An 18453-nucleotide genomic window follows, 5' to 3' on the forward strand; every position below is an offset into this window, starting at 1 on the left:
TAAGATTGAAGCTCTTGCATTTGATTTCCATTAGAACCTTAGGTGCAAGATTATATAATTAATTTTTTTTTATTATATCGTCACAGAACGCGTGTTCTAGCAAGGCTCTAACCAGAAGCTAAACTTAAAAATGAACACACACACTTCATGCCGCTGGCCATCACTTATCGATGAGAGGCTTCAGAAACTTGGTGCTATCTTCTATCGCTTTTCAGTGTCCCTATTACTGCCGGGCGGACGTAAGCACGAAATATACACTTATATCAGTCTCATTAGGTAAGTTACAGCCGCCGTCAGACTTAACCCGAACAACGAAGACACGTATATAACGACTTAAACTTTAACAAATGTGGGCTGTAAGGAGCAGACATCGCAACCGTTCAAAGGAAAGCGCGTTAAGAAAGCACATTCAAAGCACCCTAAACGAACATCTTCAGCACCTACAGAAGGACAAGCAAGAAACTTGGAGGTGTGGAACGCGATAGCGTTATCGGGTGCCATTGACGCCGACACCGACACCGGATTTTCTGCGACACGGGACGCGATAGAAAACAATGGTGGGCCAATCCCAGCGGCAGTGCAGGGCAGAGCAATGGCTCATACCCCCGTAAGACACAGGTTACAACTAAAGTCCCTATATAGAAAAAGTACCGCCATCTACTCTTTCCTCCGCCGTCTCCTCTTCAAAAGCGCATGGTTTTTTCTTTACTTTTTGCTTGCGAAAGCAAGTCGACGGTGGTGCCCCTAGAAAGTCGACGTTGAAGCTTTCCGGCCGGGCGCGCGCCGCCGCCGCCGCCGGCGAATGCGGCTGCGCAGAGTGACTTTCAACGTGGCTCTGAGGCGAAAAAAAAAAAAAAAAACCAAATACAAAGAAGTGAAAGCGCGCGCTATCATCGTCCAATCGGAGATACAGGAGAGAGAGAAGCGGCGTTGATCAAAGGATGGCGGTACTTTTCTTATATAGGGACGTTGGTTACGACCAGTGACTCATCAATGGCTCATACCCCCGTAAGCATAGAAAAAGGAGTTTGTGTTTGAGTTTCCGCGTAACAGAAGTATGTTTTCTCGTATATTCAAGTTGTAATCCAACGCCGTCATGTCTGCAGGTTGTGTGTGTGTCGGGCTTTACGAATTTTCTTACGCAGTTTACTCTGCGAAATTCAATTAGTTCAGTAACGCCTGTGCGCCATACAGAGCGGCATTTTCGGAAAACCGGAAGACGGCCGAAAGAATGAAATTTATTTGTCATATTTTAGAACTTTGTCATATTCTAGTGATCAGGACACCCATCAAAGGCATATTACATAAGAAAAGCGGATTTGAAGACGGGGATGCTTATGGTATAGATTAATTAAAGACATGCCTGCGTCGTAGTGGTTCGGGATGATTCTTTTCTTACACGGAACACGCCGCCGGCGGCGGACGCCGGCACCGGATTTCCTGCGACACAGGGCCCTTAACGCTATCGCGTAAGAAAAGCGCTTAATATTCGTACCGCATGGTCACAAAAATTCTTTTTACTGCTTCATGCCTTAACTTTTAATGCAATTCGCTCGGTGGTACACGTACAGCCTCCCGCATTTTTAGCTATATCGCACGAGAGCACTATAATATCGTCGTACGTCGTCCTGAAGGAAGCATCGTATTAGACGACTCTTGCACAGGAGAAGTCCTCAGTGCACTTGAGAATATTTTTGCCGGTCTCGCTGATTATCGCCGCCTAAAGCAGCTAAAATGACGCGTGATGGACGCTCTCGCGATATAGTTAAAAAACGTGGGAGGCTGTACACCTAATGGTATTAAAACATAATGCCATTTGCAGCGAAGTGCGCACTCGGCACTCAATCGGCCGTCGAATGCGTGTAATTGTGAGCAGGTAAAGCTTCACTTGAAATATACATTTCTGAAGTAAACGGAAACAGTACTGCATAAGCTAGGCAGATTTATATATATATATATATATATATATATATATATATATATATGGTAATGAGAGAAGCAGACAGCCAGCCAGTGGTCCGCAAGAATGCCTCCTCTTTTCTCTGTCCGCGCCCGCAGTTCGAGCGCGCGAGCCTATGTGCATCTTTTCTCTTCATTACACTCGGCCACGCTGCCGAAGATAGCTCAAGTGGTTGTGAGGGCACACTGATGATGGAAAACCAGGGAAAGCCGTCCTGTGCGCAACCAGCATCTCTGGGGGTCGGCACTGAGTGTTGCGATCGGGTCGCATGTCTAGTCGACGATTATCCCGTCACAATTGGGCTCGTAGGGCGGGAGATCGTGTACAATGAACAGCCGTTCTGCTCAGCCGTCGCGTGCTTCTACGCAACGTTGCCGCAAAATGATCGAGGCTCGTCGCTGCGCTCGAATCATCCGCGCTTGGCCTTTTGCGCGTCTTTCGCGTGCGGCCAGGTCTTTGATGATGATGACCTTCAGCCAGGTCTCCCTCAATGCACTGTGAACGGCCACGAATTCGGCCAATGATTGCGGGGACATGCAACGATGTGGCTCCGACGAGTCAGGAAGCATGTCCCTGCTACGATCCGGGGACAGGTCGTGTGCCTGGAGTGGTAGCGCCGGCGCCTCCATGCGCTCCGGCGTTGATGTGTTTGGGAGCCGTTTCTTTGACTGCTGTGGACCGAAAGTGGTCTCGGTCTCTGGAAGTGATGGTACGGTGTTGGAGACCGAGACCCGTGGTGGTAAAAATGGCTCGCACTCTGGGTCTACAGCGAGGCAGGTGGCGAGGTATGCGAGAGGGAGAAAAACAGCCATCAAAGCAGCGCTCCATTCTGCCCAGGAACGGTACTTGTAGCCTTCGTAGTTGCCCCACGCCTTGGCACCACCTCGCAGTCGCGCCGCTGCAACCAGTCATATCATGTTGTCTGGCCAGGCATGGCGTGCCCCGAGCGCGTTGGCTGCTTGTAGACACAGAATAGGGTCATTCTGAAATCCGTGGAACTCCGGTAGTTCCGAGGCAGCCGGTGATGGTAAGGCTGCTAGCAGGAAACCGGAGCTGGCCGAAACGATGTAGTCTAGTTGCTGCGACAGCAGCGAGATGATTCGCATGACGTCCTTCAAGCTACCGGCTGAGCCGCGCGTTGAGCCAGGGGCGGAATCCGCGCACTCTGAGGCGGTGGCAGCGGCCGCAGTGCTCGGGTCAGCCGGACAAGTGGCCAAGGGAGCGTTAATGGCATCCGTTGAGCCACGGCTGGTGGCGGCCGCGGTAGCCCGGATGCTCCATGCTTCCCACTGGAGCCGGAAGCATGGCTAGGTGAGCGTGAACGGCATACCTTGCTGGCTGAGATGTCGATGAGGTCATGGTGCAGTGATCCAGGGCATGGGAAGCGTGAACGGCATTCCCTGGCCGCAGGAGGCACCCAGGATGATGAGGATCCATGCCCAAGGCAGCGTTGACGGCATACCTTTGACGGCATACCGCTTGAAGATAGAGGTAGTCCCAGGTGTGGTATCCATGACAAGGGAAACGCTGACGGCGTTCCCTCGCCGGAAGGACCCAGGATGGCGAGATGCAGGAGGACGCAAGTCCTCCGCAGTGTGGTGTTTAAGGCTAGAGCGCCTTAAGACTGCGCTGGGCTTTCGTCGACTACGCCATTGTAATGAGAGAAGCGGACAGCCAGCCAGAATGCCTCTTCTCTCTGTCCGCGCCCGCAGTTCGAGCGCGCGAGCCTAGGTGCATCTTTCTCTTTATTACATTGTATATTGTATACGGGGGAATAATGGGTCGGAGCGGGGACAGGGACTCGCCCCCGAAAACTTCCGCATACGATCCCCGCTGCAGCTGTGCTGTCACAGGAAAGCTGAGCGCTGCTGTAGCATCTTTTCCATCGTGGTGGCTTCGGTCAAGAATTCAGCCACGGTCTTCGGCGAGCTTCGGACAAGATAGCTGTTCTTTAACTCCCCGCATTAAATGGCGCAGCTTCTCTTCCTCTGACATGGTTGGGTCCACCCGACGAAAGAGGTGCGTCATATCCTCGACGTACGACGTCACGCTCTCATTCTGAGCCTGTCACAGCTGTCCCCGATTTGTCGTCGGCGCGAAGTCGATCGACGGGGTAGACAAGCCGGTTGGTCGTTCCGTACGCAAGCGAGCACAGTGAGAAGAATCAGAGTCGGGAGTAATCAAAAAAACAAGATATTTATCGGCTGATAAATATACACAAATTAATAAAATACAATAATAAAAAACACAAGACAGACTAACACACCTGAACTTAATATAACACAATGATGAAGACAAATGAATTCGAGCAATGAACAGTAGATATAAAAATGAAACAATGCGAGGATCAAATACACAAGAATACACTTAACAGTTTTTCACTAAAACAAAGTTCAAAAGAAAACAAATGGTGTCATACGCATTGCCGGGCAGCAATGCGTATGACAGTCAACGGCGGAAATCTTTCCCGAAGAATGCCGGCGGTCCGATCTTGTCGAGGTGGATGCGAATTGCTGAGCTGGGTTTCCCGGGAGTCTAGATCTGACGACTTCCCCCAAGCAGGTTGAGCTAAATTGAGGTGAACTACCGTGAGCTTCGTTGCAGACGCTGGTTTGACGTCTCGTACGTCAACAAGTTCCTCGGAGTTCCCACGTGGCCAGGCGGCCCAGGCGATACTGGACGGCACTAGCCCGCCAACGCCTCCTCAGCAGCGCATAGGTTCAGCTTCTAGACTAATCAGCAGGGCCCAAAACCTGCGCTTCAATAGCCTCTCCTTTCCCTAGTTACCTATGTAGGGAAACTGCCGGTATGTAGAGTTCTCCGTATTCACGGCTCCTAGCTCCCAACAGTCTTGGCCGCGCCCCTTTTCACCATGGGCGACAAACGCAGATTCTCCTCTCCCCCAAGGTCAAGGGCCAAGGTCGAGCCCGGCACTACCACGTGGCCGTACACGCACACTTCGGGGTCCGTAATCGGCGTGTCGCGTCTCGAATCGAGATGCCGCCCGTGAGGCCACGACGCTTTTGACGCCCGTAATTCGGCGTGTCGCTAATCAGCGTCAAAACCACTCTCAAAAATATGTCGCTCCGTGGCAGTCGCTAATCGAATTTATACGCCGCATATTGAGTGCACCACGTTGTTGGCGGCCGTTAAATGGCGTCAATAACCCCTCGAACTCTCGAAAATATGCCGCTCCGTGACAGAGCCTGACATGAATGCGGGATTGGAGCGCCCGTTCAGCTCGTTCGCGGCATTGGTGTATGTCTCCAGACAGGCACGGCGGAACTCCTAGCCACGATTTGAGGAGCCCTTCTCGGTTCTCGTACCAAGTGCCAGCACCGTCTTCCAAGCTGAAGTGACGTTTCTCAACTTCGCCGCGTCGCTCCATTTGTTTATCTCGACAATGGGCTCAAACTAGGCTCACCAGTCTTCTACATCCTCGAAGATATCCCCGTGAAACACTTTCGGCACTCGTAGATTCTGCAGCAGGTACTGAGTTGTCGTTGTGGCCGTACCTTGCATAATGGTCGGTAGAGATGCCGACGTTCCTTCCATACATGGTCCGTGGGGGCGTCGATGTTGTTTCGGAGAGATGAGGCTCCGGAGGCAATCATCGGATTCTCCTGCTGACCCGGTGGACAGGTGTGTTCACTAGTATAGGGCTGGTACTCCTGTTACCAGGAGGCGTTTGTGGCATCGGATGTACCGTACCCAGCACTACTACCAGTTATGTCACGAAAAGACAGTTGAAGGTGTACCCGGCGTCGGCGAGACAGACAGCTGGACAAGATGGTGTGGAAATACTCAAGCCGGCGTCCTCAGCCTCTACTTCTTCTTCAGCGCCCGCATCTTGCAGAGCGCGCGTCCCAGTCACAACTTCTTTCTCAGCGCTGGCTCGTGACACCTAGTGGCAATATATATATATATATATATATATATATATATATATGGTATTATGATTACTGCACCAACTTATTGCTTTCACGTGAGCTGAAGTCGTCGCATTGTGTATAACGTTAATAAAGTATGCTTTGTGGGCTCAGGCTAGCTCAGTGTGTGCCCGGCTAGCTCAGTCGGTAAGGCGTGAGACTCTTAATCTCAGGGTCGCGGGTTCGATTCCCACGTTGGGTGCCAAATGTGGGCTTAGGACCGTGGCTTTAGAGCCAGCGGCCAGTTGAGGCTCTCAGAGACGACACGGACTACGGGAATCAAGCAAAGGACAACCTTTACTGCCGAAAGCCCCGACCAGCTGCCTCCAGCTTCCTGATCGCCGCTCCGACCTCAGGCTCGCTGCGCCTGGGCCGGGCGCGTAAGCCCAGCTCCGATGAAGATGATTGCGGCACAGCGGTGCTGCCATGTGGCCGACATCACCATAGCTTGTAGAATCTTCAGATATAACGCCATTATGAAACTCAAGGTCCGGGACATTCAATGCCATTAACCTCGCATGTGTGGCACGAATATAGGTTTTGTTCGGTTAAGTGTGAAGGTAACTGTACACCGCTTAAGCGTACACATTGTGTGAAGGTAACTGTACACACTTAAGCGTACACATTGGTAACAGACGAGACGAAATGTTCACAGATGAATGGAGATGAAGTGATGAACAACGGTGGAGTATAAGGGAAGCTGTAAACGGGAGTTAACATTTGGACAACGGGGACAATTTTCGTCAGGCCGACGGGCAGTGAAGAAGAAATGTCCTCCTTGTCGAAATGATAACTTCAGGCCTAGTCTTCCCTTTTTCTCCCACTGCTCAACAATTCAGAAACTGGTCGAATAAGCTCTCCAATGGAGCAGCCGTGTTTTCCGTAAACCTGAAACGACCAACCTAAAAGAAAATTACGTCAATTTCTATTTTCACTTTTCAGCGTAACTAACGCGACCGTCGCCGAAATGGTGAGTATAATACAAAGAACAAGCAAGCAAACAAACAGACAGACAAACCGAAAGATAATTAGCCATCTCTAGCTATCGATAGTGCTTTATGGCGCACAGGCATCTAAGGACACAAATCGCTAGCGTTACGAGTTTAATATACACTTAACCGTGGGTATTATTAATGTGCGCCGAAAAAATCAAATTATTGGTTTCTCGCTGTTTTCTTGCTTCGCTTTCCTCACACGGGCGGCGGTAAATTTTGCAGTACAGAGCAGCGCTTAGACGCCCGTGAATTTTGTGAGCACCGTAACACCTTGGAATGAAGCTGCAATACCAATATCTTATGGCGTTTTCCTCCTCCCTTGTCGTCATTGCAAGCACGTATAGAATTGTACTGTAACAGAAACAAGACAGTAACGTGCAATAACAGGCATCTATGCATGGCAGCAGCTAAAATGGCGACAAGCCTTTCTACTTTTTACGCGCAAGCGTAGATGCTCCGTCTGTAAAATAGGCTAAATTATGTTTGTCGCCGCGAGGTAAGCATGCGCGGGAGTAGGAAGGCGCCTACAGGCGGAGAAGAGAATCGCCGCGTTCGCGCCCTTTTCTTTTGTGCTTTGACGCTGCGGTGCTCGCTGTGCATGTTCGAGACGTCGATACGCCTACGCGTAACCCGTGGTCACGAAGTGAAGCGTTACCGTAACTTTTTTTTTCCTGAGAGCACCGCAGGTTAACGCCACCTTCTAGACTGGAATAGTGACCGATAGAGCGCTACGGCTATGTTTCGCGCGCTGCAGGCCGTGCTGAACACGAGAGTACATTAACGTGCATTTGAATCACGGTACGCAAGAGTTTTCGTGCGACGTCCACATCCGAGTCAGGCCACTAAGGTCTCGAATCCGCGACCTTGTGTTCGCAAGCAGCGTCGCCATAGCCACCGAGTTTACAACGACGGCTCTGAAAAGGAAACAATCAAGGGCACTTAGGTATAGCTACGTGGATGAATGCGGGAGCAGTGCGACGTCTCTCCGATGACGCCTCGGCCTCAATCGCTTACTTGCGTGCACGTGCAAGTGAGTCGGGCGCAGCTACAGACTTAGAAAAGAAACGCCTGCGGCGAACGCTACTCGCGAAGTCGAGCTTATGGTTCTTTCTGTTTTCCCGCACGACCGGCGCCGCCGCTGCCGCGGATGAATGGATGGATGGATGGATGGATGCTATGAGAGTCCCCTTTGAAACGGGGTGATGGGTTGCGCCAGCAACCTCTTGTTATTATTTGCCTAATTTCCTGCCTATATTTTTGAGAAAACACAGATACAAAGACTTCCCCGTATCAAACTTATTGAAGCATTACTGGGAACTATGTGTTTGTACGTCTCCGTTGTTTATGGTCTCCCTACTTTTCTGCCACCGGCCCTCCAAGCGCCTTTTACTGATCTCTATTGCGGACATCTTAATTTTTTCCCCTGCTATTCCTGAACCCAAGCGCTTCAAGGAGGCCAGAGGAGCCTAAATTGACAGCTGGGTAGATATCTTCGCATTCCAATAAAACAGGTTCCATCGTTTCTCTAGCTTTACCGTTGCAAGCACATGCGTCTTCGTCTTTGTGTACCTCGCCTTATACCTAGGCGTTCTGAGGCATCCTGATCTCGCTTCGAAAAGTAAGGAGCTTTCTTTTGAGTTATTATAAATTGTTTCTTTCCTGATTTCATTTTTTCCTTTGAGGTAGTTAGTCATAGCAGGTTTCTTCAATTGCCATTGCCGCCACCCATGACATTGTCTCAGCCTCACTCACTTTGCGTTTGACGTTCTTTGTTGCCGTGTTGCTGACCATAGCGGTCGCACACTTGCTCGTAAGCTTCATAGCTCATCTCCTCCACTCTGAATAAAAGTTTTTCCTATGAAAATATCTGAACACCTCTCCCAGCCCATTTACTTCCTTCCACATTCTTCAGACGTTGTTCATAATCAATTTTACTCTGAGCTTCCCTCACTTCAAAACTTGTCCAGCCCATATCACCCTGCACAGCTTCATTTGCAGTCCTCCCGTGAGCGCCCAATTCGAGGCGTCCCACTATTCTTTGGTTGCCATCGAGTGCTGATTGTAGCCCTAATTTCAAGCAAACAACCGCATTACCAAATGTAAGTCACGCGCATGCGCTCACCTACACGGATGCCACCTACGCCGATGCCATCTGGTGGGTCTTCAACGAACCCAGCGCCCACGCCGCGCACCTCCCGTTGATCGGCTGTGACCACACAACTTTTTGTATCATCTCCTGGGACGCCGCCGGATTTCCGCTTCTTGAGCCATCTAATGCTTTCGCATTATGAATAACGAAAGCTTTCAGCACCATATGTGAGCTATATCGTTTCCTGTTTCTCATAACATGAGCTTTGTTTTTTTTCTTCTCTGAATGAAACGATAAAACCAGTTGTACGCTCTACACTGACCTCAAAATCTCGCTTTCCGCCGAATCGTAATTAGCTCACATCGACAATTCAGAATGTGGAGGTCAATTTCTAAAAAAACAAAACAAAAAAAAAACAAAAAAAAAACCATGAAAAATAAATAAAAAAAAGTTGCAGTGGCTTAGCTCGGCTATGCCAGGATATACGTAGCGTTAGCAAAGGTTCAGCTGATTATTCTTAGCTTTCCTGGTTGTCTCCTACGCTCAACCGCTAATTGCCAGGCAACTACTTCGGGATCCGATGAGTCAAGCTTCTCCGTTCTTCTGCGCTGTTGAGCAGCATTTGCGCTCTCCTTCTCCATGGCTATACCACACTGGCAAACGCCAGTCAGAAGCGCAGCGGCTCCAGCGCAGTGTCAGACGGCGACTCCACAGCGAGCGCGGGCCGGCGCCAGTGCGTCTACCACGGCTACGACGTCACTCCTCTGGAATGCGCAGACCGGCGGCGGTGAGTCGCGCGCGGCGGCGGCGGAGTGCGCGAGAGGTGCCGGCTCCGGTGCGCAAGCCGTGTGACATCACTGATCCTTGCGCATGCGCAGCACGGCTCTTGATGTGCCGCGCGAAACGGGCTTGGCTAGGCCAGTGTAGCTAACGCTACAAAAGGGAACCCGCCGCGGTGCCGCAGTCGCTATGGCGTTGCGCTGCTAAGCAGTTTGTTTGATTCCCGGCTCCATCGGTCGTACTGCGATGGATTTGCAGTGAAAAAAGGCTCGTGCATACTCATATTTGTCTGCACGTGAAAGAACACCAGGTGTTTACTTTTTATTCATTTATTTACAGATACCTCACAGGCTCCACGTAGGAGTATTATGTGAGGGGGACTATACAATAAATTTTAGCAAGAACACAAAAACAAAAGTGTTCGAAATTATTCCGGAGCACGCAACTACATGGCGTCTCTTACATAGCCTCAGTGTGAATTTCCATTGCCTTTTGGGATGTTGAAACAGCCAAAACGAAAATCATCCGACAAGTGGCTAGTGTTCGTCTGAAACACCGACACTGTACCCCAGGGCGCTGCCGAAACTGGTACTCCAGTTTCGTACTCCAGAATACTACAGAGAACGCTTCTTTCTCATCAGGTCAAAGCCGAAGTTTAATTGTCGTTGCGGATCTCCTGCCGCGCTGTATTGGCCTAACCGCTGTGAGGGCTTCACGCTGTGGGGTGAGAGCTTCCAGCTCTGCACTCAACTTGCAACGAGAGACTTTAATGCTTGTGGCTAGAATGTACGATGTTCAGGAACCCTCCTGAACATCGCTGACCGTGGCTCCTGCGTACTGCTGCTGCTGTCTTGCCGAGTAGCTTGCACACATAACAGCACTCGTAGAGACTATTGTACGGAAGCATTTATGCGCCGCCATCTTGGACTGTTAACGCTACTGGTTTCTGTCTTTATTAACGAAGTGTACGTCACTATAGTTGATTCGCAAGCATGAAAATAGTTGCATAAATGTGTTCAGCGTTTCATGACCAATGGTACATGACTTCGCTTCTCATAAAACTGAAAAATTGTTTGTGTAACAGCCCAAGTAGGCGGCGCCCATGAATCTAATATAAAATCGTGTATAACGAGTCGGCTTATAGATAGCTATCTGTATTAACTGCTACATTTGTGCAGGTGACCGCTTCAATTCTCCACGGAACAAACGGTACCTAGATATCGTCGCTTGCTACAAATATACGCGTTCAATAGAACAATTATTGAAATAAAGCTAAGCTCTCTGTGCCTTTTTTTCCCACGCTTTGGTGCGTCTTCTCGGTCGGCTTCTGACCGAGCAAGGTGGGCCTGTTCGGAAGATAGCGCGGTTAGAAAGCTTGGCTAATCTAGGACACAGTGTAACCTGCGGTCTCATGGGTCGTGCGTTGGGGGGTCTCCGCGTCTTGCCCGACAGGCACGTTACGCTGCGAAGCGCGTTGCTCAAGATTTTATTTATTGATGGGAAAGCATCAAATGGGCCATTGAAGGAAAAAGCCGGCGTCTGTTGTGGCGAAACGGCATCTAAAGTGCCATTAGCTGCGACGCCACGCCACGTGCGCACCTCGACGGAGCAGAGTGGGCGAAATCTCGTTCGCGGAAGCCTGTGGTATCCGCGCGTTCCTTGTCCGCGCAAGTTCTCGTCTGCCTTCTAACTTAACATCGGCAATCGCTATACAGAAATAAATGAATAAAAAAGTAATATATTCTAAAGTAAAATCGTTCGCAGAAGTGAGTTTAGAACCAACTACCCCACGCTCAGAAGCCGACTGTCTTAGCCGCTGAGCTAAACCAGCAGATCCTACATAGAAGACCAGTGCACTCTGCTTTATGGCATCACGCATCTTGGACCGAAATTTCCATTGCCAATCTTGGTATGACGAAATCGGGAACGTCAAAATCAACGCGGCTTACTCGGAAGCTTCCCCATTAGACTCTATGGCAATAGGGCAAGGTAGCGTGACTTCACGGATCGAAGTGCACTGGCCCTGTGCTATCTAGGAGGCGTTCGACAAGCGTCTCTACGAACTCGGTGCCCTCGAGGAGTCCATAACTCGAAGGACCGCTCAGCGGCACTCAATTGGACTTGAATGCTTTCGCATTCGCAACTCGTAAGAAGGGCTTAGTTGTCCTAGGTTTTTTTATGTACTGCCAATCACATGATTATAGCAGGAGGTTCATGCACACGAACAACAACAACAGCAGCAGCAGCAGCAGCAGCAGCAGCAGCGGCAGCGGCAGCGGCAGCGGCGGCGGCGGCGGCGGCGGCGGCGGCGGCGGCGGCGGCGGCGGCGGCGGCGGCGGCAGCAGCAGCAGCGGCAGCAGCGGCAGCAGCGGCAGCAGCAGCAGCGGCTGCAGCGGCAGCAGCGGCAGCAGCAGCGGCGGCGGCGGCAGCAGCAGCAGCAGCAAGTAGTAATGTAGTAGTATTAGTAGTAGTATTAGTAATGTAGTAATGTAGTAGTAGTAATGTAGTAGTGTTAGTAGTAAATGTTTATTCCATGAAGGAAATTGAAGGGTGTGTGGGTGGGGCCCTTAGTCCAGGGCTCCACTGGCCTAAGCGATTCTCCGGGCTTGGTCGAGGAGAGCCAGTTTTATCTCCCGTTCCGTGCTAGCAAGCCAGGTCTCCCATTGCCTGTTTCTGGGTATCTGCTCCAATTTGGGTGAATTGATATTTGGGGGCCGCGTTTGTAGTCGGCGCCAGTCACGAGTCTGTTCCCCGGTAAGGTCCGGGTGCGGATAACTATATTTTTGGCGGTCACGTCGTTGGTTTTCCAAGACGTCACGTGAGTTTGTTAGAAGTTCGTCGTAGGACTCGTCGGCGCTCGGATCTGAAATGCGCGAGCTAGCCGATCCGCCCTTTCGTTTCCCCCTAGGCCCATGTGTGCAGGGCAGCACTAGATGGCATGATGTTCTTCTAAGCCATGTCCCAAAATGTTTAAGGCCGCCTTGGGAATGTTTCCAATTAAAAATAGGCGGCAAGTTACTTGGGAGTCTGTGAGTAGCAAGGATGACTCTCCTCTCCACTCTTTATTCTTAGTGGCTAGGAAGATTGCTACCGCCTCTACCGTACTGGTTGATTTTGCTTTGGTAGAGGCCGTTATGGTCGATTGTTGGCTTACAGCCGCTAGACAGTATTTGTTATTTTGTATTTTAGCTACGTCCATGTAGATCGTTCCGGGATGCGAGCCGAAGTGCTTTTGTAGATACTTATTCCTTGCCTGCCTTCTAGGTTGATGATATTTAGGATTCATGTTTTTTGGTATTGGAGAAGCTATTATTCAATTCCGCATTTCCCGGGGCATTGGGGTGGTTTCCTTCTTTAGGTACTGGGTTGTAGGGAATACCTTCGGTGTCCTAGGTTTTTTTTACGCATTGCTAATCCTATACATTATTTTAGCAGCAGGCTCATGTACACGAACAGTGTACATGAACTGCCTGTTGTGTTGATATTGAGTTTTTCCCTTTGAGATATTATCACTGCGGCTGCGTGCTCTTTGTACGTGTTGTACAAACCTAGGGCCTCCAGTCGATCTGTGGCGGTATTTTTAGGTAGTCCCAGGGCAGTTGCGTACGCCGTGCGTATCAGTATGTTGATGGCTCGTATTTCAGTGTTTGTAGGGTGCTGGTAAGGTAGGCTGTACGTCACCGTGCCGAGTATAAAAGCTTGTACCAATCTGATTGTTTCGCCCTCGTTAAATACTTCCTGTGGAAGGTTACCATGTGTATCATTCAGGCCACCTGTTGTAAACCCTAATCTTGCTTAAATCCACACGAACAGTGCCTCAAATATTAAATGGCTGTTTGTATATTAGCAGCTGCACAAGATAACGAGACTATGTCATAATAAAAAGAGAAATTTTGAAGGTAAACGGAAGGTTAAAATACGAGAAAGAATAATACTAGGAGCGACATAAACACAGAAAAAGGTTAAAATAATGATGCCAAATTATAAAAGATACAAGTATTCATACTTTCTAATTAACGTGCACGCTATTCGTTATCTCGGTAACCCTGGACTGCTGCCAAAAATTGATCCAAAGATATGTCACAGTGTGCTGGTCCATTCTCTAGTAGCAAGAGGAAAAAGAATTCCTCAAATATTAGGTGCGAAATAATATTTTGTTCGCACTTGGTCGTATTTGTGTCTAGTTGGCGTTGTTTCATAGTTGAAGATATATTTTGATCTGGCGGTTGATTATTTGGTAAATAAGTTTTAAACGAGCGATTGTTGCTCGGCACTAATTGGCAAAATTCCCGCAGTTCCTAAACGCTGTTACAGTTTACATTCGCAGTTATACCAATAAGAACAATGAGAACTGCAACGCCACCCTACCCAGACGAGCTATATATATCTGCAATTGCATTACGCGCGTCACACAATGCATTCCATGGGTAGGCCGCGGGTAGGTAGGGGCGGATGTGGAACAGCATCGCACGCGTAATGCGAAGACGTGGGTTCGTTCCCCACCTGCGGACAGTTGTTTTTTCATCCGTTCTCATTTCCATTAATTATCATTTCTTTAATTCAATTAGTAAGTACAAGTAATTTCCCCTATGTACGTGATTGTTGTTTGTTGGCTTCTTATGATATAATAAAAATCGGGCTCCTCGGTTCCCTTTCTTCTCGTTCATTACATAACGAGGGCTCGAATCCGGCAACATTGATGCCTTCAGGTAGCATATGTGGGTTTATTGACCAGTTGCCATCACCCAAAAAGATCACGTGCTCGTGACGCCTGCGGCAGAAAGGCTGTTCCACATCCGCCCCTAGGTTTGTGGGTGATGGCACTGGCTAACACTCCCAGGGTTATTTCTAGTTGTAAAACATAAATACCTCAGAAAGTGGATGGGAAAACGGCTCCGCGGTAGCTCAATGGTGAGAGCATCGCACGCGTAATGCGAAGACGTGGGTTCGTTCCCCACCTGCGGACAGTTGTTTTTTCATCCGTTCTCATTTCCATTAATTATCATTTCTTTAATTCAATTAGTAAGTACAAGTAATTTCCCCTATGTTGTCCTTGGTGTCGTTGTTTGTTGGCTTTAGGGGGTAAGTGAGAGGGGATGAACTGTTACTCCCCATGCGGAGGACTAACAGTTAATCTTTTCCGAAGCTCCTCAAGGAAGTAACGGTTATTCTTTCCGATACTTCTCGAAGATGGAATTAATTCAATTAGCCATTTATACGCTGATAAAAAAATGACTGGGCTGAAAAAAAAAAAAACGCGCCGCAAGCAGCATTCGAACTCACGTCCTCTCGCTCACAAGACGGGTACCCTAGCCACTCCACCATGGCAGGTCGGTTGTCAAGTCAGGTTACCGAGACTGGGAATTAATGGGTTAACCACCTTAACGCAGGTGCTGCAATAACAGAAGAGACTCGGCATTTGGTGTATGCTATGCCGGGATAGTCTAACGTTGCGCATACTTACAAATCTAAGTGACTACATAAAGAAAGCTGCCCGATCATTCTTACGGTGATTTAAACTGAGACATTACGTGATCTTCGTGTAGCGAGCGCAAACGGGGAACGCAAGACGACAGAGGACAACTTCTCTATCGCTTAGCGTGCCCCTTTTGAGCTACACATCGCTTCAGTTAAGTTTATAATCTTCTTGGAACGAAAGGAACTCCTTAGGTACTATTGGCCAAGAAAATCTGGCAATCTATTTATGACTTGCGCGCTTAATGTGTATCGTTCACTTGTGGGGTGCACGCACACGAAGTGCACGGCTCTTCAGATTCCACGTTTTAAATTTCAGGCAATTTTCTCACGAAGATGCAAAGTGCTGCTTTACATCTAGTTCAGTAGACAGTACACGAACTTCCAACTATTCATGATATATAGACAATACCGCGTTCGCCGCATCACTTCACGAGACGGACGAAAACAACAGAGTGCATGGGGAGTAACTGTTGCAGTTCGTCCTCGCCGTTGCTCTCTTTCGGACCAGGGATCGTACACTTACTCTCCAAAATTTGCACACGCCACCCACACTCCTGCAGTTACTCCCTTGAGGGACGAAAGTGCCCTTTTTTGGACTAACTCTGCAGTTACTCCCGTTTTCCCCGGAATACTTCTTAGAGCGTATAACTTACCATCACTTCGTATAGCCAGGACCAGCTAGGAACCGATCAGCTCTGCTGTGTCTTTAGCATTGCGCCACTAGTGCAAGCTACGTCGATTTTTTTTTCGTGCAGACGTTTCAAATCCCGTACTCAAGTTATTTGCGTAGACTTTCATTCGCTCTCCTTTTTTCCCTTTACAGAAGCCACGAGCGCATGTCGTCAAGAGCACCACCGACGACGATGAGGTGAACTTTCCGCACTGCCCGATGTGACCAGATGTACCTCGCGGAATAAACCACTACCGCTGTCAATTCGAACGAAGGCAACCGGTGAAGCAGGTCCAAAAAAAAAAAAAAAAAGAAAAGCGCGAAACTAGGCTGAATACATCGCGTAAGAAATACTTGGAAAAATTAGCTCGTTCGAAATGAAAATATATTTGGCGCATAAATTATGTTTTAACGTTTTGTTTGATGCATGGATCTGAAAAGGACATTCGCGGAAAACATCGACGATGATTGTCAATGCAAGCCAATTGCCGACCGCTTCAAAAAAGCTATTCGCTTTATTATAGCAATGGCGCGCTTGACTGCATACATTATTTGCAGTGAGGATATTCAAGTAGCGTGGATTGTGTCATGGCATAATTCCTCACAGAACAGAGCCGTTAACCAGCACATCTTCCCCTGATTACGGTAGTCAAGAGGGGAGGAGAATGTGCTTTAACAAAATACGTTTCAACAACAACCAGAACATCTCTAGCGGTAATATAGGTGGGCAGGCACGTGCGTCTCAAAGAGCTATTACAGTTGGCGTTTTCCAACAAACGCGCCCGGCGCCTCTGCTCTAACCACCGACCATGAAACGGGTGAAAGAACCTAAGAAAGCTATTCGCCTTTCTCGTTGAAATCGAACTCTGGATAGCGTGCATAGTTCCTTGACTGACAAACTCCTAAAAAAGTGATATATATGTATTACTTGTAAGATGTATGAGAAACTGCATTACACATTGCTACGAATGGCTTGGAATATTGTTGTCCCGGGCCCGAGTTCACATCAACCATTAAAACCATTCTCACGGCAGAAATGTATCTTGTGTCTTGCCAGTCCTATTTCGAGCTCTAGAAGATTGCGCGGCACAGATTGACGGAGGAACATCTGTATGCTGCCCGGGGAGAATTCAATGAGCAGTAAAAGAGGCAACAGCTTTGACAATGCGGAGACGTTGGGATTGGTCGTGAAGTGCGGTCTCGAGCAATGTTTTGCGCATTTAAAAGCGGTTCTGTTGCGTGCCGTGCAATGCGTGACAAGTTCAGTGCATGTGTGTGACTGACACGTATATTTTTCGCCGTTGTTTGATTTTTCGCAGGATTCCTCCACGCAGTCCAAGGACATCCCGACCAGAGCTAGGAGGCGGGCGCGTCTGTTGAAGACGAAGTTCCACGCCCAATGGAGCACCAACCACACCAGCACCACCACGAGCCCATTCAACAGCACTGACCAATAATATAACACCACTTCAATGCGCGCTAAAATCTAGACGTGTAATTTTTTTGCGATAAAACACGAATTGACTTCAACCAGCCTCAGAATAAAACAATTTATATAGCAAGTCACCCTCAATAACACGTGATGCTTGCTTCAACGCTGCTGAGGCGACAGTTTTCTGTAACCATATACGTGGTGATCATTTTCACGCTTTCCCGAATTTAAAAAAAATTGCCTGTGGCAGATGGCATAATTATTGTCCTTGAGCTGAATTATTCGAAGGGGCGGGAATTGCTAGCACGTGAAATCGAAACACGTATTCCCGTTATTACGAAAACATTCACAAATGAACTTCCTAATTGCTTCTCGGCGCATATTGCCATTTACGAATTGTAGCCCGTGAGTTTGCAAGACGTATGCACTTGAAATGAATCTCCAGGATGGCGATTCATTAAAATGAAGGGAGATCCAAAGGATTGATGGAGATTTATTTCAAAGGGTGATACTGACAGTTCTTTTTTAACTGTATGCCGAAAATGTCCCATTGGAAAACCGCATCGTGGCAATCTAGAAAGATGTGTTCTATTGTTTCTCTCTTCTGGTTAAGCTGAAAAGAACGGATACTATCATTGATCTTAGCCAAAAGGCCGAGAAGCGTTAAAGAACCCCAGGTGGTCAAAATTATTCCGGAGCCCTCCACTACGGCGTGCCTCATAATCAGAACTGGTTTGGCACGTAAAACCCCAGAAAGAAGAAGATGTCTTGTGGTACATCATGCAGTGCAACGCTGCGGAACAAAGATACCTTTACTTTCAGTGCACAGTTTTATAGTGAGGGTGCCTGTGTGAAGCTGGAAAAATAAAGATTTTGATGACGACCTTATTGGCATTTCCTCAACCCGTTTTAAAATGTCACGTTCTTGTCCTAGTTGATACATGGAGCGGTATAATGGTACCGGCAATATTGCCGGGTATGCTTAGTACTTTCTAAGAATATGAAGACGGAAGCATAGTTGAACCCATAACGATGTCGAATGAGGCTCTAATCTCACGTGGCGACGTATACAAGGCACGCGAGCTTGATGTCGCCGTTTCCGGGAAGTTCTACGGGCACC

The 18453-nt window shown here is 48.6% G+C and overlaps 1 pseudogene; it reads right to left on the minus strand.

The window, feature by feature from the left end:
• Positions 1-17872: 17872 nt before the first annotated feature.
• On the minus strand, positions 17873-17998 carry LOC119446949 (U2 spliceosomal RNA; annotated as a pseudogene).
• Positions 17999-18453: the final 455 nt, after the last annotated feature.

Source organism: Dermacentor silvarum, chromosome 3, assembly GCF_013339745.2.
Source record: "Dermacentor silvarum isolate Dsil-2018 chromosome 3, BIME_Dsil_1.4, whole genome shotgun sequence".
Taxonomy (NCBI): Eukaryota; Metazoa; Arthropoda; class Arachnida; order Ixodida; family Ixodidae; genus Dermacentor; species Dermacentor silvarum.